The sequence below is a fragment of the Polypterus senegalus genome, chromosome 4 (assembly GCF_016835505.1).
Source record: "Polypterus senegalus isolate Bchr_013 chromosome 4, ASM1683550v1, whole genome shotgun sequence".
Classification (NCBI taxonomy): Eukaryota; Metazoa; Chordata; class Cladistia; order Polypteriformes; family Polypteridae; genus Polypterus; species Polypterus senegalus.
In genome coordinates, this window is record NC_053157.1 from 203,518,064 (window position 1) to 203,540,354 (window position 22,291).

General features: G+C 39.3%; 1 long non-coding RNA gene across 5 annotated transcripts in view; it reads left to right on the plus strand.

Annotated features, from left to right (window-relative positions):
• Positions 1–18,597, plus strand: part of LOC120527920 — an 81,832-nt gene extending 63,235 nt beyond the window's left edge. For 3 of the 5 annotated variants that reach the window (XR_005633425.1, XR_005633426.1, XR_005633428.1), the window contains 2 exons: positions 18,133–18,177; positions 18,399–18,597. This is a non-coding gene — a long non-coding RNA (uncharacterized LOC120527920). Of the gene's footprint in view, positions 1–1,464; positions 1,503–18,132; positions 18,178–18,398 lie in introns of those variants that run through there. The other 2 variants (XR_005633427.1, XR_005633432.1) reach the window with 2 other exon arrangements.
• The last annotated feature ends 3,694 nt before the right edge of the window (positions 18,598–22,291 follow it).

Here is a 22,291-nt window from a genome sequence, read left to right on the forward strand (position 1 = left end):
CAGCATAAAGAAGAGGGATGTCTCACGCCTGGACAAACTGGTGAGGAAGGCAGGCTCTATTGTAGGCATGGAGCTGGACAGTTTGACATCTGTGGCAGAGCAACAGGCACTGAGCAGGCTACTGTCAATCATGGAGAATCCACTGCATCCACTGAACAGTATCATCTCCAGACAGAGGAGCAGCTTCAGCGACAGACTGCTATCACTGTCCTGCTCCATTGACAGACTGAGGAGATCATTCCTCCAACACACTATGCGACTCTTTAATTACACCTGGGGTAAACGTTAACATTATACAAAGTTATTGTCTGTCTGTTATACCTGCATTGTTATCACTCTTTAATTTAATATTGTTCTTTATCAGTATGCTGCTGCTGAAGTATGTGAATTTCCCCTTGTGGTTAATAAAGTATCTATCTATCTATCTATCTATCTATCTATCTATCTATCTATCTATCTATCTATCTATCTATCTATCTATCTATCTATCTATCTATCTATTCCATCCATTTTCCAACCCACTGAATCCGAACACAGGGTCACAGGGGTCTGCTGAAGCCAATCCCAGCTAACACAGGGTACAAGGCAGGAACCAATCTTGGGCAGGGTGCCAACCCACCACAGGACACACACAAACACACCAAGGCCAATCTAGAATCGCCAATCCACCAAACTGGCAAGTCTTTGGACTGTGGGAGGAAACCCATGCAGACATGGGGACTGGGCGGTCTCATGGCCAGTGGGGTATTGCACAAAAGTAGAATTAAGAAAGCCAGGATAACAGAACAGTCGCGGCTTGACCTAGTTTAATCAGTGCATCCTGGCTTAATCCGTTGCACGTTTGCTGAGCCAGGATGAGAACGCGCGGATATGTTAAGCCAGGTGTATATAGTTTGGATAAATGCGCGTTCATGGTATTCTTAAAAAGATCACGAAATCGATCACAGAATCACCGATGCAAAAATGGACAAAACCCGTGCGGCATACTTTTCGCCTAATGAGCAACAGCTTCTTATGGAAACGTATGAAGAAGTGAAACATATAATATGTAAAAAAGGCAATACAGCTGCTGTAATAAAGCAAAGAGAGAATGCCTGGCAAACAATAGCGGACCGATTGAATGCGTAAGTAGTCCAAATAACCAGTGCTCCACTGAAACCCTCATAATTACAATTCAAGGAGTTACTTGTCATTTTCAAAAATAATTGTATACTTTGCCTTAAATGTGTCCAGTGGACATGCATTTAACATGAAGAATAATTGCAAACACTTACCCACTATATGCATCTATTTGATATATTTAGTTTATTTTATGTCTCTAATGTGTTTAATCCTTTTACTCTTATCTATTTGTATGTAGGTTTTGTTTCTAATTAATTTGATGTAATCTATAATCAGATAATTTGCTCTATTTTTATCCATCTAATCTATTTTATCATTTGTATCTTTCTATTCCTCTTAAAGAACAAACATGTCTGGCCAAAAAAGGACTTGGCAGCAAGTCAAGATTAAATACAAGAATATTTTGCAGGCTGGTAAGTGACTTGTTTGCTGAGAACATAGGTGACATGTTTGCTGACATTTTATTATCTGTGCTGATTTTAGCCATAAAAAAGAAAAGTCATATTACTGGTATGGGGTGGCCTCCAACCCAAGACTTCACCCCAGCAGAGGAGCTGGCCCTGGACTCAAATAAAGGGAAGCCAGTGATTGAAGGGATCCAGGGAGGGACAGCCACTGACTCTGGCCCAGCAAGGGATACTGGCCTCTTCATACAATGTACATTATTGCCATACTACTGCGCATGGAAAATATTAAAATCCATTTATATTTTGTTATGTGGACTGTGTGACTTTGCTTTACCTTGCAGTGGCTGGTAACACTCTTACACTTTTGGATCCCCAGACTATGATTTGCGGTGAGTATTCTTTATTAAATCATTGGCTTTGCGTGTTCTGTCAAAAATATCAATACCAGTAATGAATATGGCAGAGGGAAGCCACATCTACAGCAGTGGAGTGCACTTCTGCCGATGATGAGACCGTGTCGTTGGACTCTAGAAGGCTCGAGGTATCATGTCAATTTTGTGGAAATGGACACATTTTTTAAGTTTATAATAGATAAGAAGTCAGGGAAGTGGTACTAATAGAAAATATCATTTGTTAAAGGATCCTGACATTGGGCAGTCTGATAAGCAGCCTGGTAACATAGTGAGTATTGCCTAAAGTAAATTTACATTATGCAAAAATTGTGCTATGCTAACAAAAGGTGTTCACAGAATTCACAAACTGTCAGACATCTCTACACAACACATCTTAAGAGACAGATCGAGCTTTCAGAAGTCAAGATTGATGTGAACAAAAGAAAGCTGCAGGACATGGACCTTGACATGCAAATTAAACGCAAGACACTGAGGAAACTAGAACTGGAAATCCAGAAACTACAAACAGAAGTAAGTGACTTCAGTTCATACTGTAACCATGACTGTAACCCAATGTATTAATCATCATAATTTGTTCTGTCCACAGCTCCAAGCTGACAAGTGATAACAGCAAAATAATAAAAGAAAAATATTCCAAAACCATTGTGGTCTTCTACAATTTTTATGACTGTCAGGTACACTTTATAGTGATCGATCCAGTGAAGTGGAACTAGAATTTGGGAAGATAACCACAGTGTGTGCTACTGATGCCAAATAAAATGCATGTACACATGAAAAGTTATATAGCCTACATTATCCTTTATTAAGGGATGGGCTAAATCAAAACTAAATTAACTGAAATAATTTGCAATGTATTGTTCTCTAACAAGTCTACCATTTCTGTTATCTGGGAATATGGCAGCATTGTCCCAATCAACATCCAAAGCAACTCTGGGAGCCCTTTCTTTTCTTAGGCTGGCAATATTGTGCAGCACTGTGCAGGCAACAGTCACGTCGCATGCTCTGTCTGGGAAGACCCTCAGGTGGTGCAGGCACTGAAATCGGGATTTCAGGAGGCCGAAGGTCATTTCAATTCGAGCCCTGGTTTTGGCATGGGCATGGTTGTAAGCTTGCTGTGCTGGGGTTTGGGGGTCTGTAAGGGGAGTCATCAGAAATGTCTCACAGGCATAACCTTTGTCCCCCAGCAGCACACCAGAGAACTCACCTGTGAATACAAAACATAATTCTTACAAGTACTGTACTCTTGCTGTTCAAGGTGCTTAAAAAATGGGGTGGTTTACCTAGAGAGAGTCTCTGGTAAATTCTACTGGCCGAAAGATTCTGGAGTCGTGGACTGAGCCAGGCCACTTTGCCTCTAAATTTGTGATAAGGCAGTCAGCATCACAGATCATCTGTAACAATATATAGCCTATTAAGGTAATTTAATGCACAGAATAATTATGTAGCTGACAGTAACCATTACTTATTCTTACCTGAACATTGACACTGTGGAAGGATTTCCTGTTCACATAATCTCCCTCATGTGCCCCTGAGGGGCGTTGGATACTGAATATGGGTGCAATCCACTGTACCAATTACATTAGGAAAAGCTATAACACAAAACAATGACTGTCATACTGTGACTGTGCTAATGTAACATTTTGTAGTAATCTGTTATTATTCATGTTACCTGCAATCTTGTAGAACTCCTCCTTGATGTGGATGAATCTTCTGTGGCCAGGAAGGTGATAAATATGTGCACAAGAGATTTCAATGCCAGACTTACTTTTCTTATTGTGCGGCAAATAGTGGCTTTATTGAGGTTTTCTGCATCACCGACAGAATACAGAAACATGCCACTTGCAAAGAATCGCAGTGCTATGCAGACCATCTGTGGGACAGTGAGAGCATGGCTCCGTGCGGTCCTGTGCTGTATGTTTGGACCCAGCAGCCTACACAAATATCTGATGCCATCACTTGAGAATCTGTACCTCTCAGTCAGATATTCGTCTGAAAAGGCCAATGGGTCTGCCCTATCTCGGAAGACTCTTTCATGCCTGAATGCTCGTCTGAGTATTAAAACTTCCTCATCAACTACATCATTCAACAAAGGGCAAGCCATTGTGGATAGGAAACACACAAATCTTTAGTCTATATATACTACGTATTGACCTCGTTACGGACTTAATTGAAACCACATTTGCAAATTGAGGAGCCATTTCTTATTATCTCATCAACTGCAATAAAATATAATATATTGATATTTTTATCATTCAACAATACATTTCTACTGTATACTTGCATATATAGATATACATAGTCTATATTCTATTTCTCATATTGTATAGTATAGTTCTTTTGCACTGTGTTGGCATTCATTGTGGACAGCAAAGTAATAATTGCTCAGGAAAATGTGCTTTCCTCACTGGGTGTTTTAAATCTCTTTAAATCTCGAATAATATATATATTCATCAAACCTCTGACAGTGAAATGAACAGCAGTTTTCAATAATAACTAAAATAACAGTACGCATAAATAGATGAATGACAGTATATCTAGTTTTTTAATGCAGGACCATGAAATGACTAAAACACATTAATATCTAGTAGGATTTAGGGAGGAACTAGCCGATAAATCACTAAGATTAATCTTAGCCTGGTTGTTAGCCTGCTCTGGAGCAGGCTAGCTGCAAAGTGTAAATCTCCATAGTAACTTAATGTAGATTAATTTAGCCTCCCTTCATGCAACCGAGTCAGGGCTAAATTCAGCCCGGATAACCAGAAAATCCCAGCTTAATTCCTTATCTTGGTTTTGTGCAATACCCCCCTGGAATCCCTGCAGATTTTATTTTTTTTTCTCCGGCCGTCTGGAGTTTTTTTTTTTTTTTCTGTCCCCCCTGGCCATTGGACCTTACTCTTATTCTATGTTAATTAATGTTGACTTATTTTATTTTCTTACTGTGTCCCTTATTTTTCTATTCTTCATTATGTAAAGCACTTTGAGCTACATTTTTTTGTATGAAAATGTGCTATATAAATAAATGTTGTTGTTGTTGTTGTTGTTGAATATGCAAACTCCACGCAGGGAGGACCCGGGAAGCGAATCCGGGTCTCCTAACTGCGAGGCAGCAGCGCTACCACTGCACCACCGTGCCGCCCTATGTATCTATTATAAATAAATTATTTTAAATATATCAGAAATGTGTGGGAATCAATTTTTGCAGATCATCAGTCTCACTATGCATAAAGTGATTGATAATATGGTAAAACAAAAGCCAACAGTGCATTCATCAGTGAAAGAAAAAAAAAGTATATTAAATACACAGCAAATAAACCTTGTTTGTTTGGTTTTATACCTTGTCACACATGTGTGTCTGGAGACCATCCCCTGGGCTCTGAAGAGGTAAGCAGTACCACCTCAAGATGGCACTGACACTAAGAGCATCTTCTCCTTTTCATGCAGCAGAGACCTGAGCCTGATTTGTGTGTTGTCTTCAAGTTCTCTTTTTGTGCCCATTGGTTTTTTCCAAAAATGTGCAGGTTAGGTTATTTGGAAAGTTTAAATTAATCTAAAATGAAAAGTGTGTGATTGCATGTGAATGTGATTAACTGAAACCCCTCCACGCAAAACGCTGCCAATACAAAACCTAAATTGGATAAAACAGGTTGAGGTTAGAAAATGCAGGGACACATAAAACCTGATTTAGTTCACTGCTAGTATTTCATGCCTTTCTTGACTTTATCCCATCACCATGAATACCATTCAGCTAGAATACAGTGTCTATAAAAGTATTTACCCCTTATTTTATATTTACATAACAATTAAGCACAGTGGATTTAGTTTGGCCTTTTGACACTGATCAGCTGATAAAGACTTTTTAATGTCAAAGTGAAAACAGATCAGTGGAAAGTGATTACAATTAATTACAAATATAAAAGACAAAATAATTAATGACAAAAGTATTCACCACCTTCAAGTCAGTATTTCTGTAGATGTACCTTTGGTAGCCATGACAACCTTGTGTCTGTGTGCTCAGGCAGGGATGTAGCACAGAACACTTGGCCCTATACATAAACAGTCTCTATGGGCCCCTTCTTCTTAATCCATGTCTGTCACACGTCCTATGAATTGTTTTTAACAACTGTACCAATTTGAAGTGGCTATTATGGTATGTTCATACCAAATTTAAACAAGTAACAATTTGTGATATGTGTTTATGCCGGCACCCTTATCCATTCATGACACTTGTTTAATGGCAGAACTGTTCAGGGTATTATCTCCCCTGGAATGAATTTGCACAGGGCACCATTCGAGATGGAGTCCTGCTATTCAGCCCTGCTGGGTTCCGTGGGTGCCAGCAGGTTATGCTGCAGGGATTGTGGAGCCCTGCTTCATTTGGTTTCTGCCTCACCCGGAAGTGCTTCCAGACCACGCTAACAGACCACTAGAAGTACTGCTGGGTGTAGCATAAAAGGAGCCAGCTGCCATTGCTCCAGGTGTCAGAGTCGGGAGGAAGGTGACAAAGCTTGCTAAAGGAGGAGTGGAGACAGACAGAGGCAGGGAGAGAGGGGAAAGATGAAGAAAAAAGGCATTGCTGTGTGCTGTTTGTGTTGGTGGTTGGTGGGAAGTGATTTGAGAAGTGTTTCCCACAGCTAAATAAAAGCTGTGTGTTGTGTTGGACTAGTGTCAGCATCTGTCTATGTCGGGTTTGGGGAGCTAGAGCACCCCCTGCAGGTGACACTGCATAGTTTGAAACCTCCTTTCTTAACATGCTGTAGCCTACTGTTACTTTCCTTTGATTAAATGAGATTTGCTTGGAGTATTGTGCTTAAAAAAAAAGTTATTTTCCTCATGCTTATTTAAGTACTCCCAAGGTTTAAGACAAAACTAAATAAATACCATGTTAGTTTTCTAACTTCCACATTTAGAAAATGCTTACAATACTGCATAATAAAAGACCACTGAACAGGACTTTACTAAGAACATGTTTTATTTGCAGAAACAACAACAAAAAGAGTCAGCTTTCCAAAAAGTGCCAGCCTATCTTCTTCTTTTGGCTGTTCCCGCTAAGGGTTGCCACAGCAGATCATCTTGTTCCATATCTTCCTGTCCTCTGCATCTTGCTCTGTTACACCCATCCACCAGCATGTCCTCTCTCACCACATCCATAAACCTCCTCTTAGGCCTTCCTGTTTTCCTCTTGCCTGGTAGCTATATCTTTAACATCCCTTTCCCAATATATTCAGCATCTCTCCTCTGCACATGTTCAAACCCATGCAATCTCGCCTCTCTGACTTTGTCTCCCAACCTTCTAACCTCCACCCATTCCACCCTGCCTGCACTTTTTTTCCACATCTTTTCCACAATCCCTGTTACTCTGTACTGTTGATCCCAAGTATTTAAGCTCATCCACCTTTGCCAACTCTATTGCCTGCATCCTCACCATTCCACTAACCTTCCTCTCATTTAAATACATGTATTCTGTCTTATTCCTACTGACCTTCATTCCTCTCCTCTCTAGAACATATCTCCACCTCTCCAGGGTCTTCTCAACCTGCTCTCTACTCTCACTATAGATCATCAGATGTCATCAGCAAACATCATACTCCAAGGGGACTCCTGTCTAATCTCATCTGTCAATCTGTCCATCACCATTGCAAATAAGAAAGGGCTCAGAGTCAAATCCCTGATGTATTCCCACCTTCACGTTGAATGCTTCTGTCACTTCTACCGCAGTCCTCACTGCTGTCACACTTCCCTCAAACATATCCCATACAACACTTACATACTTCTATGCCATTCCTGACTTCCTCATACAATACCACAACTCCTCTTGAGGCACACTGTCATATGTTTTTTCCAGGTCCATAAAGACGCAATGCAACTCCTTCTGGCCTTCTATATACAGTGGGTACGGAAAGTATTCAGACCCCCTTCAATTTTTTACTCTTTGGTATATTGCAGCCATTTGCTAAAATCATTTAAATTATTTTTTTTCCTCATTAATGTACACACAGCACCCCATAATGACAGACAAAAAAAATAATTTTTGAAATTTATTAAAAAAAATGATTTATTAAAAAAGAAAAACTGAAATATCACATGGTCCTAAGTATTCAGACCCTTTGCTCAGTATTTAGTAGAAGCACCCTTTTGAGCTAATACAGCCATGAGTCTTCTTCGTTTTTCACACCTGGATTTGGGGATCCTCTGCCATTCCTCCTTGCAGATCCTCTCCAGTTCTGTCAGGTTGGATGGTAAACGTTGGTGGACAGCCATTTTTAGGTCTCTTCAGAGATGCTCAATTGGGTTTAAGTCAGGGCTCTGGCTGGGCCATTCAAGAACAGTCACAGAGTTGTTGTAAAGCCACTCCTTTGTTATTTTAGCTGTGTGCTTAGGGTCATTGTTTTGTTGGAAGGTAAACCTTCGGCCCAGTCTGAGGTCCTTAGCACTCTGGAGAAGTCTTTTGTCCAGGATATTCCTGTACTTGGCCGCATTCATCTTTCCCTCGATTGCAACCAGTCGTCCTGTCCCTGCAGCTGAAAAACACTCCCACAGCATGATGCCGCCACCGCCATGCTTCACTGTGGGGACTGTATTGGACAAGTGATGAGCAGTGCCTCATAAGCTTTCTAAGGTAATTTTGATAGATGTCATACGACATTGTAGCTATGATGCTGATCAATTTATGATATAAATAATTCATGTTATAGCCTACAATGCAAATATACCCCGAGCTCAATTCCTGACTGAATAGCTTCAGTCCAAATAATAACTTCAGATATTAGCTAACAAAATGTTGTACATTGGCATGAAGTATTTTCTCATAAAATCACCTTGAAATTCAACTGTGTCAGCATTACAAACTAAGTCCTTATACATTTGTAAAGTTGATAAAATTGTTTAACATGATCTTGTACAAGGAAGTGGCTGAAGGTTTCCAGTGTTTGGCCCAGTTGACATTTTCACTTTTTTCCATCAATTCTGCTTCATCATTATTTAAATACCGATGTTCTGATGGGACTTAAATAATAATTTCTGACACAAGTCTGTATGTCTTTGTCACAGAAAAAAAAGAAGATTAATGTAAGCAATGTGTCTTGTTAAAGCTTTGAAAGTAGGCAACGGTTTACTATCCTATGTTGAAATAAAGTACGATCTATCTTAATAATTACTATTCAAAAATGTGGAACAGACACAAATGGTAGGTGCTGTCTACGTCGCACATATAACTTTAAGCTAGTCAGTATATTACTGTTAAGAAATGCTCCACACTTTCAAAAAGTATTTGAGATTTGTAAGAGGTTTTTTTTCTATGTACAACTCACAGTACTTTTTGCTTATCAATACAACCAAGCAAAGCACTGTGAGCGTACAGGCACTTCAACATCGCCACATAAACCACATTAAGAAACTCCGTAACATATACTGTGTTCACTCATTCCTCTCCTTTTCTAATGCTAAGAAACTTGTCCTTGCTTTTATCACATCCAGCATCAATTACTGTAACCCTCTACTGGCAGGTGGCCCTTCAAATCTTATATCTCGAGTTAATTCAAAACTCTGCTGCAAGAGTCCTTACATAGAACTGCAACAGCGAGCATGTAACACCCATCCTGCTTTGCCTTCACTGGCTCCTTGAGTCTTACAGGATCAAATTTAAAATTCTATTAATAACCTACAAGGCCTTGCACCGGACTGCATCAGTAACCTTCTCCACCATTATGCTCCTGTTCAACCACTAAGGTCCTCTGATTCTGACAATCTTGTTGTGCCCCACACTAACATTAGAACATTAGAACATTAGAACACTCTAGAACAGGCCATTCAGCCCAACAAAGCTCGCAGTCCTATCCACTTGTTTCCTCCAAGAAAACATCAAGTCGAGTTTTGAAAGTCCCTAACGTCTTACTGTCTACCACACTACTTGGTAGCTTATTCCAAGTGTCTATTGTTCTTTCTGTAAAGAAAAACTTCCTAATGTTTGTGCAAAATTTACCCTTAACAAGTTTCCAACTGTTTCCCCGTGTTTTGGTGAACTCATTTTAAAATACAAGTCTTGATCCACTGTACTAATTCCCTTCATAATTTTAAACACTTCAATTATGTCACCTCTTAATCTTGTTTTGCTTAAACTGTATATGCTCAGCTCTTTTAATCTTTCCTCATAATTCAACCCCTGTAGTCCTGGAATCAGCCTAGTCGCTCTTCACTGGACCTTTTCTAGCGCTGCTATGTCCTTCTTGTAGCCTGGAGACCAAAACTGCACACGGTACTCAAGATGAGGCCTCACCAGTGCATTATAAAGGTTGAGCAAAACCTCCTTGGACTTGTACTCCAAACATCGTGTTATATAACCTAACATTCTGTTAGCCTTCTTAATGGCTTCTGAACACTGTTGGGAAGTTGATAGCTTAAAGTCCACTATGACTCCTAAGTCCTTCTCATAAGGTGTACTCTCGATTTTCCGTGTATTCAAACCTAATATTTTTACTTCCTATGTGTAATACTTTACATTTACTGACATTAAATTTCATCTGTTACAAATCTGCCCAAGCCTGTATGCTATCCAAGTCCTTCTGTAATGATATAACGGATTCAAAATTATCTGCTAATCCACCTATCTTGGTATCATCTGCAAACTTAACCAGCTTGTTACTTATATTCCTATCTAAATCATTTATATATATTAAAAATACCAGCGGCCCTAGCACTGACCCCTGTGGAACACCACTCTTAATATCGGCCAGTTCTGATAAGGTTCCTCGCACCATCACCCTCTGCTTCCTGTGTTTGAGCCAATTCTTCACCCATCTAAAAATATCACCCTGAACTCCCACTTCTTTTAACTTGATGCCCGACCTCTTATGTGGCACCTTATCAAATGCTTTCTGAAAGTCCAGATAAATAATATCATAAGCTCAACTTTGATCGTATGCTTTTGTTTCAATCTCATAGAATTCCAACATGTTAGTAAAACACGACCTCCCTCTTCTGAACCCATGCTGACTGTTCAGAATAACTCCTGTCCTTGCCATGTGTTGCTCAATCTTATCCTTAATAATTCCTTCCATTAATTTTTCTGTGATACATGTTAAGCTTACTGGCCTATAGCTGCTTGGATCTGCCCTGTCACCCTTTTTATATAATGGGATGATATTTGACATTTTCCAGTCCTTTGGAATCTCTTCAGTGCACATTGACTTCCTAAAAATATGTGTCAAGGGTTTATATATGTACTCACTAGCCTCCTTAAGAAAACAAGGATAAATATTATCTGGTTCTGGTGATTTGTTTGATTTCATCTTATTAAATCTGAGCAGCACTTCTCCCTCTACAATTTCCAAATCCCTCAGTACCTCCTTAGTAGTCAAGTTTACCTCTGGGAGGTTATCCACTTGCTCACTTGTGAACACCTCAGAAAAATGTAAGTTTAGGGCATCCGCTATTTCATTGTCTGCATCTTTTAATTCCCCTTTACTATGAGTGACAGGGCCTTTTACTTTATAGTGCCAAGACTTTGAAATGACCTCCCTAAATTAATTAGATCAGCTGACTCCATTCGTTCTTTGAAAAAACAACTTAAAACTCATCTATTCAGGAAGGCTTTTAACTTAACCTGCCCCATTCTTTCAGTTTACCTCTCTGTTCAGATGCTCTGAAGAATTTGTGTGTGTGTTATATTACAAATTATGTTATTTGTTCAGGTTTTCTTTTAGTATTGAATTTAGTATTTTTCTCTGATTTATATTTATTGCTTTGTATTTATTCTATTTATTGGTTTGTATATTCTGTATTTATCTGTTCTAGTGATATTTGAATCCAATGTTGGATATACCCTGCTGTTCTTTCTGTGACTCTGTGATGAGCACTGAGCATGGGAAGGATGCTATATAAATAAAATGTTTTATTATTAATTATTATTATTATTATAAGTCATCATGTGATCTGTTATAAATTAATTTGAGCAAATTCAGAATTTCTGTTACCTACTCTAGGATGCAAGAATTATTTATTATTTATTTATATATTATTTTAACATTCACCCTTCATCTGTACCTGCCTAAATATATATATATAAAAGTTGCAGAATGCCTGTGTCTGTCTTGTCAAAATCAAGCAGAAAGTGTGAACCATTCCTGGACCGGAGGTAGGTCCATCAAACAGCATATTTACACACTAGTTATAGAATCACCAATTAACATTTAAACATTTAAATTCAACATGAATGACAACTTCACCTGGGATTCAAACCAAAACTCCTGTGATATATCCCTTTTTCATGCTCTAGCAGGAAAGACAGAACTATGAAGAGATATCTTTCAGTTTACAAAGTTTATAAGCTGGAAATATCTACCTTCACTTCATCTGTTTGTGGTTCCAGTGCTGTGAGGCATCAGTGCTAATTACTTACAAAAGCCCCCACAATTTAAATATACTATAAGAAATTGTAATATATTGAATTACTAACCTACAGGAATGATTTTCTTATTTATGGTCGCAATTTATTCTAACTTTATGTACAATCAGCAATTAGAGGAGTATCAGCATCAGTCTGTCAATGTTCAAAATATTTCAGGATGAGGAGGAAAAGCATCAGGACAGCTCCTCACTTCTGTACAGCAAATGTAAAATATTTATTTTTCTTGTAGCCTTTAAATGTCCATCTTCCAACAACAGAAATGTCACTTTCTTTGCATTTTTGGATGCAAATGTGGAAATTCTGCAAGCAAAATGGACTAATGTGCTTCTCTATTCATCCTGTGATGTTCATGAGACAGATGACTAGTAAATGTGCCAAATGGAGACACAACCAGCATCTGTGGGGCTATGCAAAGAACTTTTTTACTTGTAGGGAGTTTTTATAAAACCTACAAATATCTCCATATTTTAAAGCCCTGGCTGTGGGTAAATAATCAAGTTGACATTTGTAATCTTCTTCATATATACTCCAGAGACTCAAAATACTTTGATGCAATATATTGATTTATTCAGTCATTGCTTAGTCCAATTTATGGTCACAGAGAGCCTATCCGGGTAGCACTGGACATGAATCAGCCCTGGTAATGAATAAAAGTTAAAACTGCTATACAACAATCTAATAAAACCTCTAGATATTGGTGGCACATTTACAGCTTGCTACCCAATGTAAAACTGATAATAAATAAAATAAATGTTCCACTTGTGTTAAGTATCAAATACTACAATTTTACCACATTTATACAGTATTTCATAGACAATATTGCATTGTCTGTGTTCATAGTATTAATATCACGATTTAAAGATGAGTGTTTCTTTTGTTGTCATGAAGTTAAATTCTGATTTCAGAACCTGTCTTTCCCTTTAAAGTGCCTCATTAGGAGACCTGGCATATTCTTGATCTATTATGGTGATTTTGCTAATTAACTAATTAATGTCTTCTTGGTTTCCAGTTTATTTTTGTGGGAGAGATATGAAATAATCTGTCCTCTTAAAAAAGCCTTCAAAGTTTCCTAGAGTATTCCTGCCAAAATCTCTGAGGATCCATTTGTTTAATTTAATTACACACTTGCTAGAAGTAGTAATATATAAACAGGATAAAACAAAATGAATGAGACAGGTATCTCAGGTAAAATTAATACTTTACTTACACAACTATAATTCATACATTTTCAGTGTCCAAGAATGATATTCAGGTTATCAAAGGGTTAATTAAGATAATCTAAATAAATGCTATAATATTACTAGATTGCTAGACTCAAATAATGATTCAGAATTTGTTCCTGCCTTGAGCATAAAAGCATCTGGCATTAGCTCTTTCTTTCCATGAACATGTAATACACAAAGTTAATCTTCATTTTAATGGATTGATAAATAAACCAATCTCTCTATTATATAAGAGAGGGAGACTAGTGAGACAAGACGTGATCTTCTAGTAAGACAATTTGACGCCCCGCGAGAGTCACTTTAACATCACGCCAAGGCAGTGAGACAACATTTAAAAGAAGTTCACGGACATCTAAACAAGCAGTTCTTGGAATGCTTTTGGCAGACAGACATCATGTGCTCCCAGCTCTTAAAACAACGACAAGCAGAACACACAGCTTGCCAGCAGCAGCAGCAGGAAGCCAGCAGATGATCCGACCGTTTCTCCTTAGCAGAGAAGCAAAGTGGCAAAAGGACAGCTGCTGTACATGCTTTGAAATGATTGATGCAAAGCGCGACAAGCAGAAAATGCAGCTCCACAGCAGCAACAAGCCAGCAGATGATCTGACTGCAGCTCCTTAGCATGCGTTCAGCCCTACCCTTCACATCGGCAGAGACACGAAGTGGCAAAAGGACAACTGCAGTACAGGCTTTTAAATGATCGACATGCAGCGCAACAAAAAGAACGCGCAGCTCACCAGCAGCAGCAGTAGAAAGACAGCAGATGATTCGATGGCATCTCCTTAGCATGCGTTCAGCCGCCCCACCTTCACAACACGAACAGCGTTATACGCCATGCGAGAAAGATTTAACAAAGCCCGGGGCCAGAAATAAAGGAGAAGTATTGTTTTTACAAAAGTTTTAAAGTAAAAGTGAAAATAATGCATATGTAACAATTCCCATGAAAATAACAATCTTTTTAAATTGTATATCCAGTAAACTAAACCCGGGGGTGGGCGAGCGAAGCGAGCAGGGGGTGGAGCCCCCTAGTATACTAATAAAACATGCAACCCATATGACATTCAAAGTGTATAAAATCGATAAACCTTATTTAAAAACCCAAAGCATTTTAATTAAATTTAAAAATTTTTTTTTTTAAATAAAGCTGATGCCATCTTATCCTGATTTGTTCTGAGTCCCACCTGTTAATATAAATGCCTAGATGTGCATGCCTGTTGGTATGTTAGGTGTCCTGCATATCATTATATTCAATGTTATTTAAGCCATCTCCACATATAAAGCTACATCCAAGTTAAAATATTTATTCTCAAAAGAAATCAAAGCTTTTTCTAGGCTTTTCCTTTGACATTCTGTTTTCTGACTTTTTAGGTAAGGAATTTTAACTTTCAGTTTTGTTTTACGTATTGGTTTTGTTGCTTGATTGTCAGTCTTGGTTATGACCCCTGCTAGTTTTTAGTACAGTTTCATCTCCTAGGGTCTTATTTATAAAACTTTCATACACATAAAAAGAGGCTGGAAATGTCTATATGTAACTGTCAATGCAAACATCAGGATTTATAAAAGAAAACTTGAAGGGTGAACTTTTCTATATTTACGGCAACTCTGACCCATCCATTTGCAACATTTCGGAGAAGTGGGTAAATGAGGACACCCTTGATCAAGTAGGGAAATGCAGCCAAACCAGCTAAATGATGACCCACCCTTATAATAGTTCATATCACTGAGCCGTTTTTATTGTGTACATTAATGTGACAAACAAAGCTGAACAGTAATGAATACCATCTATAGACTTTATTTTAGTTTAGTTTGAAGAGGACCAATGCTGTATATTTGCATTGTGGAAGTTTTTGTTTTTTCAGCCACTTTATATTGTCTATCTTTTGTCATATCTCAGGATTAGAAACCAAAGCGCATTAATACACCCACGTGATTAAGAAAGCTCTAATTCTCACGTCCTTCTGCTAACTCATAGCCTAAGGATTTGACTCAACTTGGCTTGTTTGCCACTTCTTACAAAATTACTGAATGCAAATTGCCATATATGAAAGAAACAAGCGTTTAGGGACTGGTCTGATCATTTTTTTTTTTTTGTCAATGATGATGACTGATTTATGGACTGAGAGCTGTAATCAAGGCATAATCAGGGAAACTGACCTCATTCATAGCATGAATGATGCAGGTTTTGTAAACTTTTAGCAGTGACATTCCATTAACACACAAGTAATCTGTGATGCCAGGATGAAACTAACAAACATTGTGACTCAGTGGCCTGGTCAACCCATGATTCATTTATTTCCAGGCAAAGTAGCATAGGCAGATGATTTGCTCATGATGCTGCTGTACGCTATTGTTGGCTTGTTGGTAAGGTGACCATCTGAATGCAAAGGTTATCATATGGTCTATATTATTCATTCTATCAGCAATCATGTCAGCATATTTGCCAGGTGATAATAGATACTCACTCAGACATGGGTGTCTTATGCCATTCCCCAACCCCATACTTCAATGCCGAGCTGAGAGCACCATAGATGCAGGTGTCTTGATATGTCATGTGAGAGACTGCTCTCTCAGGCAATGAAGAGCTGCTGCATCGTGATTGCATATGTATGAGGTTGATTAGCATAGTCCATATATGGTTGCTTCTGGGTGGCAACCTAATGGGGTTTGAGGCATACTCATGTATGCAAATTTATAAGATGATCGTGAATTATAAAGGTATATAGTGTACATATGTAAGTACGCCAGGCTTTGTAAATCAACATATGCATTCTGCTGTGTTTTGGCATTTTCGTATTTTTATGCATGAATCTACACAAAATTTTATGAATTAGATCCCTGGTCCTTTCTTCCTTTTACGTTATACTTTGGGCAGAACGTCTACTTATACAGTTGCTGCTGTAAGTATTTGGGCTCTCTGATCTTGGAGTAGGTCTTTCAGAAAAGACATTTTTTTTCAGTTCAGTTTGGTGTTTTAGATATGAAAGTAGTCTATTGAATATTGCCTGTGAATGAGATTTTTAAAAAATATTTAAAATGAGTAATACAAAATTTGGAGCTTATTTTACAGTACTGCATTATGAATTTCGTCTCCTTCTGTTGCCCAGATTAATATTCTGAAATTATAAAATTAGGGCTACTAATGTTGGGGGGGATTTCAAATGGCAATTTACATTTCCTGTTCATCCAACTATTGCAGAACCTTTGTTCATATTTTTTCTGTTAATTTTAAATGACTGGATAATAAAAACAATTTGCATACCTCTATGTCCCAAAAATATTCTGAATCATGTTTTTCCAGTAGAGGGTCATGAGTATCTGAGTAACATGAGTAACTACAAGAAGACAGTATTAAACCTAATTTTGTTTCCCAGACCAGAAGCAGTAATTTGCCTTGCAAGTCTGTAGCAAAACATTGCATATGATTTCCTTGTACTGCATAATTTCACAACTGTGATATTCAAAAAAATCTGATGAAAATGATGAATGATGAGAGGACTGGACTCCTAACCATAAGGTTGCTAGTGGACTCCTTCTATGACAGTGTAGTCCAAAACAAATCACATGAACCATCAGTATAATTTGTAAAAATAGCTTAATAGCTTATGTTTGAACACAATTTTACAGTTGTGTAGCACGTTGGCTTGGAATGTTGTGTGGAAAAGTACTTCTTCTTTCTCTTTATCTTTCCAACTTCTACATAGGGCCGATATTTCTGATCAACCCTTTCTATACCATTTGGTCCCGCACCACCTCCTCAGTGAAACCTTTTTCTTTCATAACTTCTTTCCTTTTATGTCTCCACCTCTGCTTTGACTGTCCTTTCTCTTCCCCTGTTCTTCCATTCCTGTCTCTTTTGTCCCATATACCCATTTCTCTTTTACCCAAAAATTAATTCTCTCTCCTCATCACATGTCCATAATACCCCAGACTACTTTCCTGTACATTTTTAGATATCTCTCTTACTATTGTTACACCTCTGATAGTCTCAATTCTTATGCTGTCCTTTTTTGTAAGTCCAAACATCCATTTTAACATTCTTATTATTGCCACATCCATCTTCTCCTCTTGCGCTCCTTTTACAACCCTTGTCTCAGTTTCATATATAGTTGGTGGCCTTATCATTTTTATGAGAAGCTTACCTTTAACCATAAAATGTTGGAATCTGGAATCAGTGATGATGGGAAGTCTCCATTGGGACAGGAGAGTTTATTGTGTAAATGACATTGTGTCTGTTAAACATGAAAGCACTAAGTGGCCTAACTGTCACTTAAAATGTTTTTGCTGGCTGGCTATATGATAATCAGTAGGTGCAGAACACTTTAGCCATCTTCTACTATTGACAATAGAATCTATGCAAAGCGTAATTTTCACAAGGTCAGGAAAGCATTAATAGTAACTGTTAGTCTTAGACCATGAAGGAGTTAATTAATAAATGGCCACAAATGATTTTAGCATAAGGGCAGCCTGCCTGTCTTTTTACTTGCTTTGTTTTGAATTTCTGTGAGTCAAGGACATTGTGTTCTTTCAAGGATCTGAGCTAATAAGATTTTTCTTTGGGAACACAGGTGCTGTGCCTTCTGACTGATGTACAGTAGATTAAACAAGCTTCTGTAAGTATTCAAGACTTTTAATTACGGGAACACTAGGCAAGTTCTCACATTAGCAATTATACATATAGGTTAGATAAGCATTTAAGTTTGCATGTCGATGCTTCTTTATGAATCATAATAATAATGAATAAAGTTACAGTAGATTGTATTAAACTAGTTAGCTTTACGCTATCTGAAAATTAATTGTTAAAGGCTTGTACTTTTGTCTTTATTTCAAATAGGGAAGAGGCACCACGCTACCCCTTTATAAATCCCAATGAACATGAAATTTAATGCTCATGGACGTGGCTACAGCCCCACCCTAACTCCTCCTGGAATTTTGCATATTTGAATATGCAAATCAATATGAATAGGCCCTTTCTTTCTGTGTGTTGTTAAATGACAATGGCAAAAGCACATGGAAAAAAGGAAGGATTTCAGCGAATGCAAAGGAAAAATGTACTAAAAGGAAGTTGATGGAGTGACAGTGTGACACTTGAAAGTTCAAGCTCCGAAAGTTGCATATTGCCCAAAATAAAAAAGAAATGGTCAGATATCAGAGTTGACTTGAAAAGCGAGTTGCAGCCCACCATCGGTTTATTTTGTTTCAGACCATATTACAAAAGCTGACCCCAGATCAGGCGGTGATGGCACTGCTGTGACCAGCACATCTTCAGTTGCTGGCTGCGCACAAACCTCTGCTGACGGATGCAGTTTTGGAGTCACAAAATGCAATAATGGATGCTGCAAGAGATCTGGGCAATGGACTAGGGCTGTATTATATGATATTGACCACAAATTAAAACAAAATTGGTTAAAAAGTAAATGCTGCATCTGATTACCTGTTTTTGCATTAAACTAATTACATTCAAACAAAGCTCTAATGCTGTCTGATTACATCATACTGCATCTCTTCAGGTACGGGCAAGCAACGACTGTATGCCACATAATGCACCATGCTACATACTTGCACAATGTAACATACTTTCTGTGGACTACAGAGCAGCACATTAATAGAGTCGAAATGCTTTCTGTTTACATAAGAAAATTAATTATCTGAAGGTGCCTTTATAGTATAGTGTCAGCACCAAGCACAACAATGGATCTCTTTGAGGTGACTCGCTATATTTAAAAGGACTGCTTGGATTTTGCCGCACTAGTTGGAAAAAGCACCTGTGAGTATGCAGAGCTGCTGTTTTCATAGACTCGACTGCTACTGATGATGTAATGCCTGCTCATTCTTTAGGTGATTCATTCCTGGCTGATATAACTTGTCCAGCACCGTTGCAATAGCAATGTGTGTGCAGTTGACTGCTTCGATTACATTTGGAAAACCAGATGAATCTGAACAACCACATTTTGAACAGGTCAGCTTCTCTGACTCTGTGTGTCTCTTCTTTTTCACCCCACACAAGATTCACAGTCAATGATCAGACTTCTTCATCACTCTGCTAGAACTCTTACATTCTAATCTTTCCACTACAACACAAACAATACAGAAACTGTGTTGTGTTACTCCATGTTACTCACTCCTGTATTCTCTTATGCTCATCCTTGTATGATGTCCATTTTTGAACAGGAAAAAGACAATGTATCAGAGTGAGGAAGATGTCATTATATTGCTTAGAAACAACAGTAGTGACCAGAATAAGTAATTTGTGATTTCACATTTCCAAGTACATGGAAATAAAAATTTGGTTGAAAGTACAGTACAGTGCATTGAGTTTTATTGCTTGTTAGTTAACAAGATCATTAAACTGCTATAAATATCTTCAAATGTCTTCAAATCTGCCATAAATATCATCAAAATGTATTGTCCTGTACAACAATAATTTATTTATACCCCTCAGATCCAAATTTACAGAGTTCTGTTTTAAGGCACATATGCTTTCTAGCAACAATATCCATCCATCCATCTATCATACAATGTGCTTAATCCAATTCAAGGTCAAGGACGAAGGAATTGGGGGCACAGCCTATCCTGTCAGCAGCAGGAGAAGAAAGGAGACAAACCTGGAAAGGATGCCAGTCCATCACAGGACACATTTACATAAACACCCACCCTTACTCATACTTGGCCTATTTAGAGTCATCAGCAGAATTAAGCCGAGCAGTACATTTGCTCTAAGATCACAATGAAAGAACTGGACAGACAGTCTTAGTAGTTTTGTTCTGAAAGAGAATGTTGCAACAGGATTTAACATACACTGGTATGATTGTATTTAAAACAATTTGGTTATCTTTTTATCACAAGTAACAACTCATAATGCTAGTAAATAAATGGATGATTGGAGCACGATTACTATCCAGCTTGTCATTATAATGTTAGTCTTTTAGTTAATTATCTTAATTCAAATGTGAACATTCTAGAGCATCCTTAGATTCCAAAAGATTTCAAAAAGTATAAAAAACTGTGAAATTCTTCTCACATAATTACTTTGCTATTTTAACCACATTACTTTTTTAAACAAATCTATGAACATTCCCAGCTAGCACACTACATTTGGCCCAGTTCTGGCTGTGCCCTGGCACTGTCGGCAAAGATCTAGCTCAGTGTACATTCGCTAGACCTCATCTGGCCAGAATCCTGGTTAGAAATGGCTGGCTAATTCCCAGCCCAACCATAACACCTCACACCTGGGCCATGTCCAAAATAAGCACAGTGTACCAACTGCAGTGCAGTTTATGGATTTATTGCATTTGGGCCGAGTTTGTTTCAGAACAGTCCTACAACATCCATGTGTCTTGGTTGACACGTCTCTGCAACATCGCATGGACATCGGGGACAGTGCCTCTGGATTGGCAGACCGGGGTGGTGGTCCCCCTCTTTAAAAAGGGGGACCGGAGGTGTGTTCCAACTATAGAGGGATCACACTCCTCAGCCTCCCTGGAAAAGTCTATTCGGGGGTTCTGGAGAGGAGGGTCCGTCGGATAGTCGAACCTCGGATTCAGGAGGAACAGTGTGGTTTTCGTCCTGGTCGCGGAACAGTGGACCAGCTCTTCACCCTTAGCAGAGTTCTGGAGGGTGCATGGGAGTTTGCCCGACCGGTCTACATGTGTTTTGTGGACTTGGAAAAGGCATTCGACCGTGTCCCTCGGGGAATCCTGTGGGGGGTGCTCCGGGAGTATGGGGTACCGGACCCAATGATAAGAGCTGTTCGGTCTCTGTACAACCGGTGTCAGAGCTTGGTCCGCATTGCCGGCAGTAAGTTGAGCCCGTTTCCAGTGAGAATTGGACTCCGCTAGGGCTGCCCTTTGTCACCGATTCTGTTCATAACTTTTATGGACAGAATTTCTAGGCGCAGCTAGGGTGTTGAAGGGGTCCGGTTTGGTGGACTCAGGATTGGGTCACTGCTTTTTGCAGATGATGTTGTCCTGTTTGCTTCATCAGGCCGTGATCTTCAGCTCTCTCTGGATCGTTTCGCAGCTGAGTGTGAAGCGGCTGGGATGAGAATCAGCACCTCCAAATCCGAAGCATGGTCCTCAGCCGGAAAAGGGTGGAGTGCCCTCTCAGGGTTGGGGGAGAGATCCTGCCCTAAGTGGAGGAGTTCAAGTATCTCGGGTCTTGTTCACGAGTGAGGGAAGAATGGAGCGTGAGATCGACAGGCGGATCGGTGCGGCATCCACAGTGATGCGGGCTCTGCATCGGTCTGTCGTGGTGAAAAAGGAGCTGAGCCGTAAGGCAAAGCTCTCAATTTACCAGTCGATCTACCTTCCTACCCTCACCTATGGTCATGAGCTATGGGTAGTGACCGAAAGAACGAGGTCGCGAATACAAGCGACTGAAATGAGTTTCCTCCGCAGGGTGTCTGGGTTTTCCCTTAAAGATAGGGTGAGAAGCTCAGTCATCCGGGAGGGGCTCAGAGTAGAGCCGCTGCTCCTCCGCATCGAGAGGAGTCAGATGAGGTGGCTCGGGCATCTGATCAGGATGCCTCCTGGACACCTCCCTGGTGAGGTGTTCCGGGCATGTCCAACCGGGAGGAGGCCCCGGGGAAGACCCAGGACACGCTGGAGGGACTATGTCTCCCGGCTGGCCTGGGAACGCCTTGGGATTCTCCCGGAAGAGCTGGAAGAAGTGGCGGGAGAGGGAAGTCTGGGCCTCTCTGCTTAAGCTGCTGCCCCCGCGACCCGACCT